Genomic DNA, 15,077 nt, shown 5'->3' with positions numbered 1-15,077 from the left:
AAAAGATTTACCTCTTGGTTTGGTAGACAACAGATGGTGATTTATTCTCAGTAACTTGGTATTTCTTGCTTTCACGAAGGAGTGAGACTCCTCTCTGACGAGTATCAAACCCAGCCACTGCTCAGTTGCTTCTGAACATCCATGGCCCAGAATTATGGTACAACTCGAGGCTTCATGTTACATACACACGAAGAGCTCCTGCATCTGAGGTGTCCACAAACCTCCATTTCCCTTCCTGCAAGAGCTCTGAATTGGAAGTAACCCAACTCTGTCACCAAAGGAGTTGGACCTTTTTTTGTTGTCCTGGTTTAGACTGGGATGGAGTTGGGTGTGCATGCATACTCCTCCAACATTCTGGGGGCAGTTCAGAAGACTAGTGTTTTTACAAAACACTTCTCAGCAACTGCTCCTCAGCCTCACCTGCCCTAAACAGAGAGGGATGTCTGCTTCATGGCTCTGCTCATCTCCTCACCCCTCTTATAATTGCAAGGGGTTGGGCTAAAACTTGCAAGTGACTGAATAGTTCATAATGTAATAAATCAGAAGTGTTTTCATTAAAATAAAAAACTCTAATGTAAAAATAACATTTGTACCTCCAAAGTCTTGTAAAGCTGCTGTCTGAGCCTCTTGGCCTCTCCTTGAGGATGCAGTGACTGTGCTTCCTCTGGCTTATTCCAGAATCAGTTTGACTGAGGATCAGAGGGGAGATATTTCCTCTGAGTGGCCACAAGCCAATGTGGTGGATGAGCTCTGCCTCCCTTTGTGAGATGATCCTTGCCTCCTGCACACTGCTGCATCCTGGCTGAAAGGGAAGCTGGGAGTGTTAGTTGCTCTGAGGTTGGGAATGGCTTAGCCCTAGGCTGGAGCATGATGGCAATACTGCAGAGCGTTATGCTGGTTTGTCTTGAGGAGCACTGAAGCCAAGGAAGGGTGAAATCTTTGCCTCCAAAAGGAGGGAGAAGTGGACAGGTTGCAGTAACAGTCCAAATCACTGAGATGAGGGCTCCAGCAGAGGAATGTCCATATTGGATTCCCAGCTTCAGTGCCACTGCTCTCATGCCTTGGCATCATGTCCCAGTTTCTGGCAAACCATTCAGCTGTGCAAGTTTGAGAGGTGAGCAGAGGTACTGCATAGGGATTAAATACTGTTGATTCATGCTTAATCAATGCTGTTTGGGAAACTCTATTGTGAAAGAGTTCAGCAGGGCACGTATACTTCTGTTACAATGGGGGCATAACAGCTACCACTCTTTTCCAGAAGTATTTGATAGCAAGCTGTTCATGTTATTTCCTTTCCAAAAGACCTGTCTTGAGTCACTGGTGCTATTACTATAATTTGATCAAACATTGGTGGTAAGAGTTCTAAAAAAAATAAATTATTAAAAATATGTTAAAAATGTTCTTTGCTATGGTTCTGTGTTTAAAAAAAAACAAACAAAAAAACCGGCGGGGGTGGGAGAACAAACCCCCTTGCCTGGCTTGTACCAGTGCTACAATACTGTCATTGAAGTTGAAAGTCTTGCAAGTTCCCAGATAAATGTTGTATTTAAACAAGTACTTGAAGTGCTTAGTGAACAGTTCTAACTTGATGGACATTTTTTGTTTGTTTTTACCAATACTAATTTACTTCTTGCAGTGTAAAATCCTAATGCTGATAGTCTTCAAGAAGTTACCCTGAGTACGTTTCAGTCACTACTGGAAGCCCAAGCTGGTCATGGATCCACTGGGCTTTTTCTCAAATGTATTGCACTTTGCTGCAGCAGTTCCTAAGCTGGTAGAGGAGCTGGGATTCCTTCATTTGACAGCAGAGATGAAAGAATTTCAAATCACCATGAATGAGAGCTTTTATGTGAAGACTTGAAATGCTGTACTGATTTCTAATAGGAGTGAACTCTAAGCATCTTCTGTCCTCTCTGCTAAATTATGTAGGACTTGTACCTTTTTTCCCCTCAATGCAATGTGATATATGTTTCTCCATTTCAGGATTACCTCTATGTCTGTAAGTTTACTTTTATTTACTGAATCCCTTTCTGACAGACTAAGAAGAGCTTGGTTTTGCATAATTCATGGCTTTTTTTTAATGGGTTTTTGTACAATATTGTTGAGGATTAAGGAGAAACTTAAGGTGACTTTGGTTCTGATATTATTCTGTTTCATATTTGTGAGTGATAATTATTTGTTTTTTGGATCAGGTCTTTACTAACACATGGGGATAAAACAGGTTACTTCAGAATAAATATGTAGGAACACTTGTTAATTATAACTGCTAATGACTGCATACCTGAGGTGACTGTTCTGACAACACGCTTTTTTGTTTACTGTCTACAAGAAATCTGTGTAATACCAACTGTGGAAAATTCTTTCTTTATGAAGGCTAATCTACAGAACTTTCATATACTGATCTTTTTTTTTCCTAATTGTTTCTGCAGGTCGTGTTGGATTAATGCTGTGGATCAGTCAACCCAGAACCTGTAGTTGCCCATCAGTCGCTCAGTAGTCAGTGTAGATTCTGTCTTTACAATCAGCAGCTACATCTGGCTACTGGGTCTCTGATGACATCTCATGTCTTCTATCTAGACTTTTTGTTGGATTTGTGTCTTCTCTCCCAGGTGCAGAACAAGTTCACAGTGTGAACAAGTTAACGTCTGAGGTGTGGCCCCAAATAAAGGAATGGATATCTGTTGGATCTGCTTCACAGTGGGAATCAGATTAAATACCTGGAAGTTGTGTATTGGAAAGCAACAGTCTTTTCTGTAGCCTAGTACTGGGGTTTGTAGCAGTCAAAACTAGGAGAATAATTGCAAATTTGAGCTAAGAAGATAGCTGGACTTCGCTTTTTTCAATGAAGAATATTTAACCTATCCTGCAAAGGAAAGGTGTTGAAACACCTTTGCTGATCTCATGACCACTGTGTGTTATGGGAGGAAACGTACTGTGAACTGTGATGTGCACAGCTGCTTTTAATCAGTTGTATGTGAAGACTGTCCAGGTTTGGGGCATGAACCTGGCATACAATGTAGATTTCTGTGTTTGTTAAGCAACAGCTACATTGTCTGCTGGGTTTCCAGCTGCCTGGAAATACAAAATGGAGGGTTATCTACAGTTTTTTTTCAAGTGACTTTCCTTATCTCTGAGGAAGACAATGCAATTGATGTCCAGTTGCTGCCTCCCCCTCTGTTCTTACAAGAGGGATCCAGCTGGTGTCAACTAGAGCTTGGAGATAGAGTAGATCTGAAATTACTTAAGAAGGTAAAACTTCAAGGGGTTGAAGTGTTCAGACATCTGAACATGGGTAGATGTCAGGCAGAAGCCAATTCCTGGTGCCTGTGCAACCATTAGTTTGCTGTTGTAACAGGACTTCAAATGGAAAACTACATATGTGTGTACTGTATAGTTAGGGAATTCTTTTGGGAGAGGGGAGTAGTGTAGAGCTATTTATAGGTCTGGTGTTTTTTTTAAGTGTGCTGTGTATAGCATGACTTCTATAGAGAAAGTGCCTAGAAATAATAAGGGAGGAATAAGATAATATATTGAGTGCTTATACCAACTGGGTCTCTTGTTCATCCAGTGCCACCAAACCTAGTGTGCTTCACTTGTGCTCCATATCCAGTCATGCAGTGACAGAAAGGGCAGTTTCAGTTTGAGCACATGAGGCCTGGAATAGCAGGAGGCTGTTGTCCTTTCAGACCTGGTCTGCAGCCACAGCAGTAAATGGGGAAGCTTGTACAGCACATGTCTCTACACTGTTAACCCTTCACAGGGAAGCCCCATGGCATTGGCACTTTCACCACAGAAAGCAGGAGAGTTGTGATGGCCACTCAGAGTGAAGGAACATATGATTTGGCAAAGTTTGTCTGTCTATTGGACTATCCATGAGTGCTTTTAGATCAGCAGGCTTCCAGAACCCTTCCTCTAGAAGGGCAGTATTCAGGAGGCAGAAGGGCTCCTATGTGAGTGCCACTGTTAAAATCTGTGTGTTTTGTTAAATAAAACTTTTCATGCAAAGAACTCTGTGTCTTTTCTTGAACACTACATCAAACTAGGTTTGCACCAAGTCTTTTAGGACCTAGAGACTGTAAAGCTGGTTGACGTTCATTACAATGTCTGGTGTAGACAGCCCCTCAATGCTTGTGTCAGCCTGACTGTGCTCAAAAAATACACATTCACTTAATGCATTTCTACATTAAGTTAAAATATACAGACAATTGCTCACAGCCAATAGTTCATGCAAATAATCATTCCACGTTGAAATAACTGTGATTTGTCTGGATAGCTTTGAAAGCTGCTTGTTAAAGCTGAGCACATATTTATCCTTTGCTTTATGTTGTTTTCCTCAATGCCAGTCTGTTGGTATCTGTCTCTGACTGCAGAACAGGTAAGGAAGGACTTTGATATGGCTGAGTCTTTTTCTTAAATTAACTCGCACTTGCTCAGTGCTTTTACTGATGTTTCATTCCATATAGCCTCCTGGGTCTTGACCAACATATGCACAGTGTTCCTAAAAATGGTAATACATTACTCTCTGCAATGTTTTTGTGTCTCATTTAGCTTCAACAGTATTAAAATATCAGCAGTTTTTATAGCATTGCTTTGTTCCTCTGTTTATAGTTGTTTGACTCCACTCCAAGGACTTAGCTCAGAATAAGGTATGTCTGCCCCAAATGTGTAAATGGCAAACACCAGAAAGCAATTGAAAAACAGATCAACCTAATGTTAACATCAAGCCCCTTTCCTATTCAGTTTCACTTCCCCAGTGTTTCAGTTAAACTTACAATGTTGAAATCCCCTTTGTGGGCAGGTACTTCTGGTTCCTCTTATTTTTCTGTCATGCCAACTTGCTTTTGTATACAGACACCTTTGAAAAAAGAGGGGGAGAAAAGCCCACACACTTCCCTCAGTTACCTTACTCCAAGATTCTTGCTTCATTTTCAGTGTCTAACATAGCTAGTGGAAACATGTAAGAGTGATTACTCCTCCTACTGTGATATTTATTTTTTTAGTTCTTCCTTCTTTTCCATAGGGATTTCAGTGAAACTGGTATAAATGCATGACTGTTCCTTCCTCTTCCCTCCTGATGGTGCCTTTACTACTCCTGATTAAACTGCTGCTAACAGCAGCCTGAAGTTCTCCTTCAGCTTCAATGGAAGAAACTGAATCCTGTGGCATAACATTTTCTGTGTGTTCAACCTAAGTGAGCTGCTCAGAGTTTACTTTTTTAGGGTTTTTTTGTGTGTGTGTTTTGTTGGTTTGGGGCTTTTTTTTGATGTTTTCCTGCCCAACAGTAACCATGGCCATATTTTCATGATGACCATGAGTAAAGAACTGACTAGGCTGCATGCTGTTTTCAGAAAGTGATACCAAGGTTCTTGTCTGGCCAGAGCTGTCCCTCATCACAGCACCCTCTGTTCACTGTGAGGGTGGCGAGACACTGCAACAGATAGTCCAGAGAAGTGTGGATGCCCCATCCCTGGAAATGTTCAGGTTGGATGGGGCTCTGAGCAACCTGGTCTATTGGAAGCAAATAATGAGTACTAAGAGAGTAGTGTAATTAGATTTTCTTGGCCCAGTAGATTGAAGAGGATCACAGCACTTTGCTCACTTTGTATTTTGGGTTGCATCTCGGTGTATGTAATATCTTCCCACACTGATATTTCTTCCCATCCCATGACTTGCTTTTAGAATTGACTTGAACATCTATTTAAATCTTAATAGCAGGAAGAACAATATTTTTACTTTCTGGCTCCAGATAACTACTGGGAAAGCCTCACTGCCTACTATTTGTCTATTCTGTGACAAATACTTCTGTAGACTCTAAGCTTTATTTTCTTGGCTATGTTTATTCTTTCTATGTAAATCAAGATTGAAAGAACAGAAAGGATACATTTAGCCTGACCTTGTCACTACTATGTACTGATGTGGCAGGACATGCTGCAAAGTACAAGTATATTCTGTAAGTTTCCCTAAAAAAACCCCAACCAAACAACCCTGCAGTTAAGTTTCTGAAATTACAATAACTGCTATAAAACCTGAGGCAGAGGCAGGGACATCAAAAATCAAAACCATGTTTTTGTAGAACAGAATAATGAATGGGTTGTTTTAATTGCCCCAAAGTGTGAACAGCCATTCCTAATGGAAGAGCTCCATCCATTTGGTAGGTGACTTGTAATTAAACTATGGAAACCTGCAATTTAGACTTCTTTTGCTGTCCTGAATAACTGAGCAGATTGTGTCTTCTGAACAAATGCTTTTGGGGACTGTTTGGTCAATGAGGGCTATGGTTTTACCAGCTCTACTCAGCACAAAGGAATTTCCTGTGGAGTTACCTACAGAAGGTTGGGGCAAAAGGAAGGTGTTGAGGGTTTTAGAGCAGTCTTTTGGTGACCTTCCAGCAGGCACATTTTCTTTCCCTCAGCATGAGCAAGCATTTCCACAGGCATAAACACACCTGGGACTCCTCACCAGAAGTACCCTCTTAACAATGTGCTTTGGTGTCTGACTTGAATGATGTTGGTGTGCCTGTGCATTTTTACTCTGTAAATATCCTCCCGAATTAACAGTGAGAACTGATCTCCCAAGCTGGTGTTTCAGGCAAGATGAACAGTCCTGGCTCCTCTATTTGCTCTCCCCGGGCCTTTCCCACAGGGTCGTAGCACAGATCCTGTAGCATAGAAGTGCTTTTATATGCAGTGCTGCAGCATCTGTAGAGCCTGTCTGCAGTGGGGTTGTTTGTACTGTGATGTGTTGGTTTGTACAATAAACTAGAAAATAAGACCTTGGTTGTGGGTGTTTGCAAAACAAAGCTCCACTAAAGAGGTGTTGAGCTTAAGTGGTCCTTGGCACTGGAGAGCCCTGCAATTTCTGAATCTATCCTGTCTGTGCTTAGCAATAAAAGCATAAAAGCATTTAACCAAATTGTAGAAAGCCATGAGAATCCAGTTTAATAGTGACATTTTTCTCCTGCTGTGTGGCTTTACAGTTTCTAGTGGTAGCTGAAAGAAAAATGCTGAATTGTTTTAGGAGATGAGAGAACCGCTCTAAGGCAGAGGCTTGGTTATGACTGGCTGTCTCTGTATAGAGCAGTGAGTTTTAGTCTGAAGGCTTTGCAGAACAGTTGCTGCTCCTACACATTAACAAACTTTATCCTTTCAAGTTGATAATTTTTTTATCTACTCTTAAAGTCTTGTTCTGTATGTTGCTAAGTAACACTTGCACATATTTGATCTTCCATGTGCTCTGAATGCCAGTCTTCCATGCAAAACACCTTTCCAAAATTAGTGTCTGTCAAGCTACTGAAAGGTAGTGGTGCTGTGATTCAAGTCAATCATGTTGCCTGCTGTAGGAGTTAATTTTCCCATCTAAAGACACTTGCAGAATCACTAATACAGTGAATCTCCAATTCTTTTTACCTACAAGAAAACAATATCTTCTGAAATATTTGCACAGTAATTCCAGAAAGAGAATTGCAGGGGGAGTGCTTATAGGATTACTTTGTCCATTATGGTGATAACATATCTCTTTGAAGCTTTGTTTTATTTAGAGTGCAGACTTCTGAAGGGACCTGGACTGAATCATTAGGAAGGTAGTTTTCTTGTGCCCCAAGGCTGGCTAACAGACACCCGATTGGCATTTTAGAGAGGGGCTGGCATCATGAAGGTGTGAGGGAAGAGTTGATGAAGAGTATAGGAAACTCTTTTAACCTGTTCTGTCTTGTAGAAGGACAGATCTACAGTTTCCTTCCCCCACCTCTAGAAATTCAACATAATGTTCCACTAGACATGTATATAGATATATGACATATACCAAAGACTTAGGATTTTTCTGACTCAGTTTGCCTGTGTTTGTATAGTCCAGGCAGGTGGCCTGAGCCTGTTTTGAGAATATTGACCACTGAACAAGGCATCATGACTGCTGACCAGGAGCTGCTGTTACTTTTCTTGAGTGTATCATCTCTGTTTCATGGACTTTCACACGACACATCGTCTTGTAGATGTACATGGAGCAGTGAGATAACTGGGTAATTGCAGTTATATTAAAAACATCCACATAAAAGACATTAAAATCACAACAGCAGAGCCAAGAATACCTGAACTTTTAGGCTTATTCCTAGCTGCAGTTTCAAATGAATGCATGTAAAAGTAAACAGACCTGTCAATGCCTTTTGTCTACCTCTGTAAGCCTAGGCAACTGCTGCAAAGCACGGTGGCACTGTTTGTCATGGTTACTGTAGAACTGACTCATAAGGTGTAGGATTAGGAATTGTGACAACCCTTCTTAATGTCTCCCTCTGTTAATTACAGATAGATTAGCCAGCTAAAGATGTGAGAGTAAGTCATACCTGTTGTTGAATGGACTATCTGGATGTTTTGCAGAAGGTTCTTGATCCCTTCTACCTGCCCCTGCCTCCCCAGTTCATCCTGGGGCTCGACAGCCTCCCAAGGGATGTGACTGCTGCTGACAGATGTTTAGCTGCTCTCAGCTATCAGTACAGTTTGTTCTGAGTTGCTGCATCACACAGTTTGGGTGCTCTGCAGTGCATAGTTCACTTTGCTAAATGGAGCTATGGGTTTTTAGGCTAAGACACATTAAATTGTTAAACTAAACTACCTGGGCACTTAATCACTCTTAACAGCCTGTGGCTTACCTGATGCAGTAAGAGGGATACAGCTGAAGTCCTGTGATGGTGACGGCAACATGGAAGTCTCTGTAGCTTCCTGAGCAATAACAGATATTATTCATGCAGTGTATATATCCCATTGGTCTCAATATCAGTCCCCTGGAATTTGTATGCAGTTCTCAAAGGCTAGTGATACCCCATTTTTTTCTTCACCTATGGTGAAGAACAATGAAAAAAGGATTTAAGGTACTGGTTAGAATACATTTCAGAAGCCAAATTTTCATAGAGGATTTTCACCTTAAGTGAACTTCATGTTAATTTAGAAAAACATGGTTTTACATGGTGGAATAGGCTGCCAAGATCCTGGGTTTCTTTGTGTTTAATACTATTATGAAAAACAAAACCTGACCAGTGGCCAAACTCCCTTCAGTTGTCCCCCAACAACAAGGACAGTGTGATTTAATGTGTTCTCTTGGATTCACACTGCTGTCTTGAGGGACCACAAAAGAAAGTTGCTGTCCAGAATACATGTTCAAAGGATGTGGGATCTTCATCTGCCCTGTACCATCCATGTTTTGCATTTATGGAGTCAAGGCATAGTGAAACTAAGAGCCAGCCTTTCTCTGTGCCCTCCAAGTAAAAATCAGGTTTGAGTGAAAGTCTCTGAAGTGCTGCATCTCCTGAGTACCTTGGAAGGTACTTCTACAAAACTTGCATAGAATTGAAAGTCAGTTTGTTTCTATGTTTAAGAGACATTGGAAGGCAGAGGAGAGAATCTGAGTTTTGGAAGGCTTTGAATGCTGATCAGAAGAGAGAATTCCTGTCTTTACTGCCAAAGCCTATATAAATTTGAATATAATGCAAGGAAGTGAGAGACCCAAATTTATTACCTGTGAATTGCTCTTATCCCTAAGTTTTAGACTGATTGGCAGCAGGGGGATGCATTCCATTAATAAAGGAGCATTGCTCTTCTGCAAAGAAATGGAAGTTCATGCATCCAAGAGTGATTTGGTGGTCAGAGCAGACACGACTGAAATAGAGGGTGGCTTGAGGTAGAAAACCTGCTCCTTAAGACTTCCAGACAGGTTAATAAAAGAGCTATTGGATGCAGCAGTCCTAGGAGTAGGATTGTTGCAATGGTCTTTTGTTTCTCAAAGACCTCCTCCTAACTGCATTTTGTCTCCACCTCTGTTGAAGGACTGGAGGAACCGAGTCCCAGTGTTTGTAATAAGACAGAGTACAGGACTGGAATCTTTCTTCTGCTTCCTTGTGGTCTTTTGAACTTTGCTACTTACTCCCTGCCCAGAACAACCAAAGTGGGAGTATGACTGCTCAGAACCAAATTTGGGAGATACAAGAGACAAAACCTGAAATTTCATCAGATTTTTAGTCCCTTAAAAAAACCTAAGGGAACAACCATATTAATTTTGTCCAATTCTTATGCACCACAGAGTCTCGAGAAAATGTAATATAAAGTTTTGACCTGAGCAGATAATGCTGCAGGATGTTCTCAGACACAGCTGGTGCTTTGACTGGCCATAACTGGGACCTCAGGAACTCTAACTGGGAGTTTAATAGGGTCTGCTGTGCAAAGGCAATCACCTTTATAGGTATTCATTTAAGTGTAATACTACCAGAACAGGAATATAAACTCCCTCAGAACAGGATTTAACCACAGATAGGGACTTCCTTGAATGCTGTGTTGACATTCATTGTTTATCTGCTCAGACTAGTCATATTTGGAAACACTGTTCTATTCTGACATATGACTTTTCCCAGGAGCAGCAAGACTCACAACGAAGATTTCACAATAAAGAAAATTCTGTTTCTTTTTGTGGGAATGTTATAGTAAAGCCATGACAACTCATTTGGCACAAGATTGTTTTGTTTTCAGCAAGGATTCCCCCTGCCCCCCATCCCTACACGTTTTTGATGTGTTTCCATGTGCTGGGGTTGGGTTGTTTTTTGACTTTTCTTTTTTTCAGGAGGGTGGGGGTGGATAATTTTACATTTAGCCTGCCAGCCATCTGCTTAGGAACCAGGCAATAGGTATGAAGAACCCGAGTCCAGGCTTGCGTGTTTCAGTGTCACCACCAGTGGTGGAGTTGCTACTTATTTATGTCCCCATGAACAAGTTCAGCATCAAGTCCTTGGGATCTGCTCATCTGGATGGGAACTGGAGTTACACATCCTGCTCCAGGCAAGGGGGGATTACTGTGAAATATTGAGGGGGTGACACAAACACATAGGCAACAGCCTAAATGCAAGATAGGAATTGCAAACCTGCATGACTGGAAAGACTGAGGCATATGCAGTAACTAGTGAGGCGAGGCCGGTAAAGATCAGACACCAGTATCGTTCCCTGGCTCCAGTGTTGATGCCATGTAAGTCCAGGGTATGTTTTGAAATCACTGTAACATAGTGTGCAGTTCCTATGTCTGATCTTCTTGGACTTTGGTTTAAATGTAGTGCATATTGTTGAAGTGGAAATTATTTTTTTTCCCTATTACGCTAGCTCCTTTTCCAATGTACACATCTAATTAACCAGATGACAGAAGTTACACCGGGGATGACAAGTCTAACAGCTGAAAAGTCACTAGGCCTTCTTGCAACCTTCCCCAGAGATAAGAGGATATTTTGAGCAGAATAGCACATATGGTGAAATGTGGTCCTCAGTGTACTTCTTGGAAACCCTCTTCATGATCACAGTTTGCACCCACCTAAAATTCCTAAGTTATAAAGAGGGTGGCATTTTCCTGCTTCAGTGTTTACTGCCCCATCCCAATACTTGCACTATGGATTTTGGGGCTGCAAGAAGCATAGGGTTCTACTTTCAAAGAAGACAGGAGAAACAGGGGAAGTTTTTAAAGATGTGACTTTGTGAGGATAGCAAATAAAAGCCCAGTGGCATTGCAAAGACTTCTGAAGCATTTCTGAAAAAGCTGTAGGCCAGCCTTACCCTGAATGTGTTTTTTGCATATTGCTGAAACTATAGTTCAGGTTATGTTGCTGTTACTATTCTAAACTCGAGGAAGTGGGTGTTTATAAGTGTAGTCAACATTCCCTCTGAGCAAAAAGCTGGCCTTAAAAGGGAGTTGTCCCAACAGCAAGAAGGATTATTTAAAGAAAAAAAAAAGCTAATTTTTTGCTGTTTAGAGGGAAAAAAAAAAAGAGGAAGCAAAACCAGGGATGGAGAGCATTTGCCCACATATCTTTTTTTTTCTTTTCTTTCATGTCTTTTTTCTAAAAGATATTTGGTATAGCCAGTGATCATTTGTGATGGAAAGTGAGTGAAATGCCTTTCCTGTACATTTAATTAACTGGTTTTGTTTAAGTAGGAAAAATTACAGTAGCACTTCAGCTGAAATGCATTGTCACTGTAGCACTATAGTGTTCTACTGCTCATAATTGCTAAAGTCAAGGACAGGCTCCGAGTGTTTCACTTGCACCTGGGTCTTGATCAACAGCTCCCTAACGTTTTGCTACAGCACCAGAGAGAGATGGCAGCGAGTCTGCTCAAAGGATATCCACCCCAACTGACACTGAGGGAAAGGAACAGTGGCTTGAGGATGAGATGGAAGGCAGGAAGGAGATGGGTATGGGCAATCCTAAAACTTCAGGTGCTTATCAAGACAGCTGCCTCCAAGCAAGATTTACGAAGTCACAGTTTGTAACATAACAGAGACTCGTAATCCACCTCAACCCTGCTTCAGACCTGATTTTATTTAACACTACTATTAAATCACATGATTTTTAGACATTTTCAGTTTTCATATCATCTACTTTTCTATTTCCAGGTCTGATGCTTTGTGTTCCTTTTAATCTTTTTCCTGTGCCTTCCCTGTATAGGGATACTCAAGGCACTAACCTATCATTGACAGTAAGCAAAACTGCTGCTGGGATTTCTTGTTCATGATTGGAGTTTCTCTTTCCCTCCCCACCTTTCATTTATAGCAAGATGCTGGCACTTTCTGTCTGCTTCTTATGGATTTCTTGGCAAATTGGGTGCTCTGAGACAAATCAAGTGCAGTGCTCCAATGGTGTGGGTGTGCTCATATTTATCCATCCCACTACCACTGATGCACAAGTTCTGTGTGACAGGGAGGAACATCTGCACAGGACAGCCAGCACTGAAGTCCTGTACAGTACATACCTTAAAATCCTGGCATCTGTAGCCCTCTTAACACAAGATCTCTCGAGTGAAACTTTTGAAGAAAAACATGCTTTGAGCCCTTGAGATTGTAAAGCAGGAGCAAGATTTTTTTTTTCTTTATGAGACATGAAAAAAACCCCAAACCTTCAAATCATAACAACTTATTTTAAAATGTATTGAGAAACACAGGGAGGCAAAGAAAAGCAAGATTTTTTCACAGAAGGCTGCAGTCAGACCATTTGTACTGCACAGTATGAAATGCATACAAGGCTCCTCATGTCTGTGGTTGCAAATCAATCCCTCTTACATTACCTCCTGTCATTCCAAAGTGTGCTTGCACCCAGATTGCTTAGGTTGTGTTCACCAGTGCAAAATCTTTTCCTCAAAAAAGGGGAGAGGAACAGCAGTCTATATTCACCAAGAAGGGTAGCATGTTCTGCAGTGCCAGTTCCAGCACCATGCCAAGGCTCTCATGTCTCAGTGTTATTGTGGTCTCGTGCTTTGGCTGCAGTTCACTAAGAAGAATGGTTCTAGCAGACAGGACAAAATCAAGGTGAAATAGAGCTAGGGTTACATAGCTGACCTAGGTAAATTGCTGCAGTTAAAGCCATTCCATGTGGCATTTCACTGTGCCATCTTTGTATCATGGTGGTACTTGGCTAGAGTGTGATGCTGTAGTTGGAGCTGTTGGGTCAGGTTGAAGTAGCATCAAAACAGAATTTGTTCATGTGCATCGACGTTTCTATCTGCATTGGTTTAAGTTTTATAAACATTTTTTGTTTGTGCTAATCTGCCCTTGACAGCAGACCATCGCGTTGGTTATTCCCACAAAACTGTAACAGTACTTTCTGGGAAGACAAAGAATATCACTGAACAGAGAAAAAGTCACAGGCAAGAAGTGAAGTGAAATGTCAAGCTCTCAGAATATTTTCTCCATTGAATATTCAAAGTGGGGGCATTAAGGTGGAGAGTTCAGGGGAGGACTTCAAATTTCCTGTAGTAGCTCACAGGGGGTGAGGCTGGAACTCCTAGTCGGGTTTTACTCTTCTACCATCAATTGTGATGTAAATGCTGATGGCTGCTTAACAGGCAAAACAAAGTAGGGAAATGATGAGTCATTTGTACTCGTAGCTTGTCTGAACAAGTAATGTGCAAGTCAAGTTTCATTTAAGTGCAGCAGAACTTTGCCCCAAGGATTATGTTCACGAGGCAGGACAGTGGGAGGCCAAGGAGGGCTTAGATCAGCAGCTGTGGACCCCTCAAATAGACAATTTCCATGGTGGCAGGGCTGTCCAGCTTTAGCACTGATTGTTCTAGAGATACTGAAATACATGTGACAATAGCCTTTACTAGAGCATGTTGTGAAACATGGGTGAAATTTTTTCTATCACTCTTCAAAGACATGATCATTTCTCCTGATGTGGGAGAATATATCCTCCCTGTGGAGAGAAAGCACCTGAGAAGAACTGTCTAGTTGCCCTTCCCATTCAAGAGATTTGAAGAAGACTGTATCCCTACCCTCACACCAAGATACCTCAGGAGGCATCCTGAAACCAACTGCAGCTCAGGTGGCAAAAGCACCTTTAACATTTGTCTTTCAAAGAATCATCTAAATTATCTCTGTATTGATCATCTTATGTCCTATTGCAATTTTTTTTTTTTGTATAAACAAAGATTCTTTAGTAAAAGGATTTTTCTTTTTCTGCAGCAGAATGCTTTCCTTCTCCACAAAAGAAAGGCTGTTTATACTGGAAATTTAGGACATAGCACTCATTAGGAAGTTGGTAGCACAACTCCCACTGACTTCAGCAAACCCGGAAAGGAAACTCAAAGCTCATGGAAATCTCCACAGGTATCTGTAGTGCAGTTGGATGAACCTAATTGTGACATCCATGGTAACTGTACCCATCTGTAGCTCAGAATATTGTGCTTTTCCCGGCAGCTGTTCTGAAGGCTGATGTGAAGCCCCATTCAAGTAGCTGCTGTCATCTGCTGGGATGTTATTGAAAGAGGTGCATGGGAAACAAGTCTTGGTTGTTCAAACCAGACAGAAACTGGAGGAAGCCAAATTCAGAAACCAAGGTGCTGTGTGTGTATATAGCAAAGGTGCAATCATTTGAAACTGTGCAGTGAATAGGATACAGTTAGAAACATACTGCAAAGGAAACAAGAACATAGTTCTGCATAGTTTTGAAAGCTACTGTTTGAATAAGTAATCCAGTTCCCAAGTCAGAACTAAAATAGCCTTCCTGTTAGTGCAGTGCTGCAGTCTGTCACAGTTGGCAGTGAGAGGTTTTCCCTTTTGGTTGA

This window comes from Pithys albifrons, chromosome 1, assembly GCF_047495875.1.
Source record: "Pithys albifrons albifrons isolate INPA30051 chromosome 1, PitAlb_v1, whole genome shotgun sequence".
In the NCBI taxonomy this organism is placed as follows: domain Eukaryota; kingdom Metazoa; phylum Chordata; class Aves; order Passeriformes; family Thamnophilidae; genus Pithys; species Pithys albifrons.
This window is presented reverse-complemented; position numbering follows the sequence as displayed.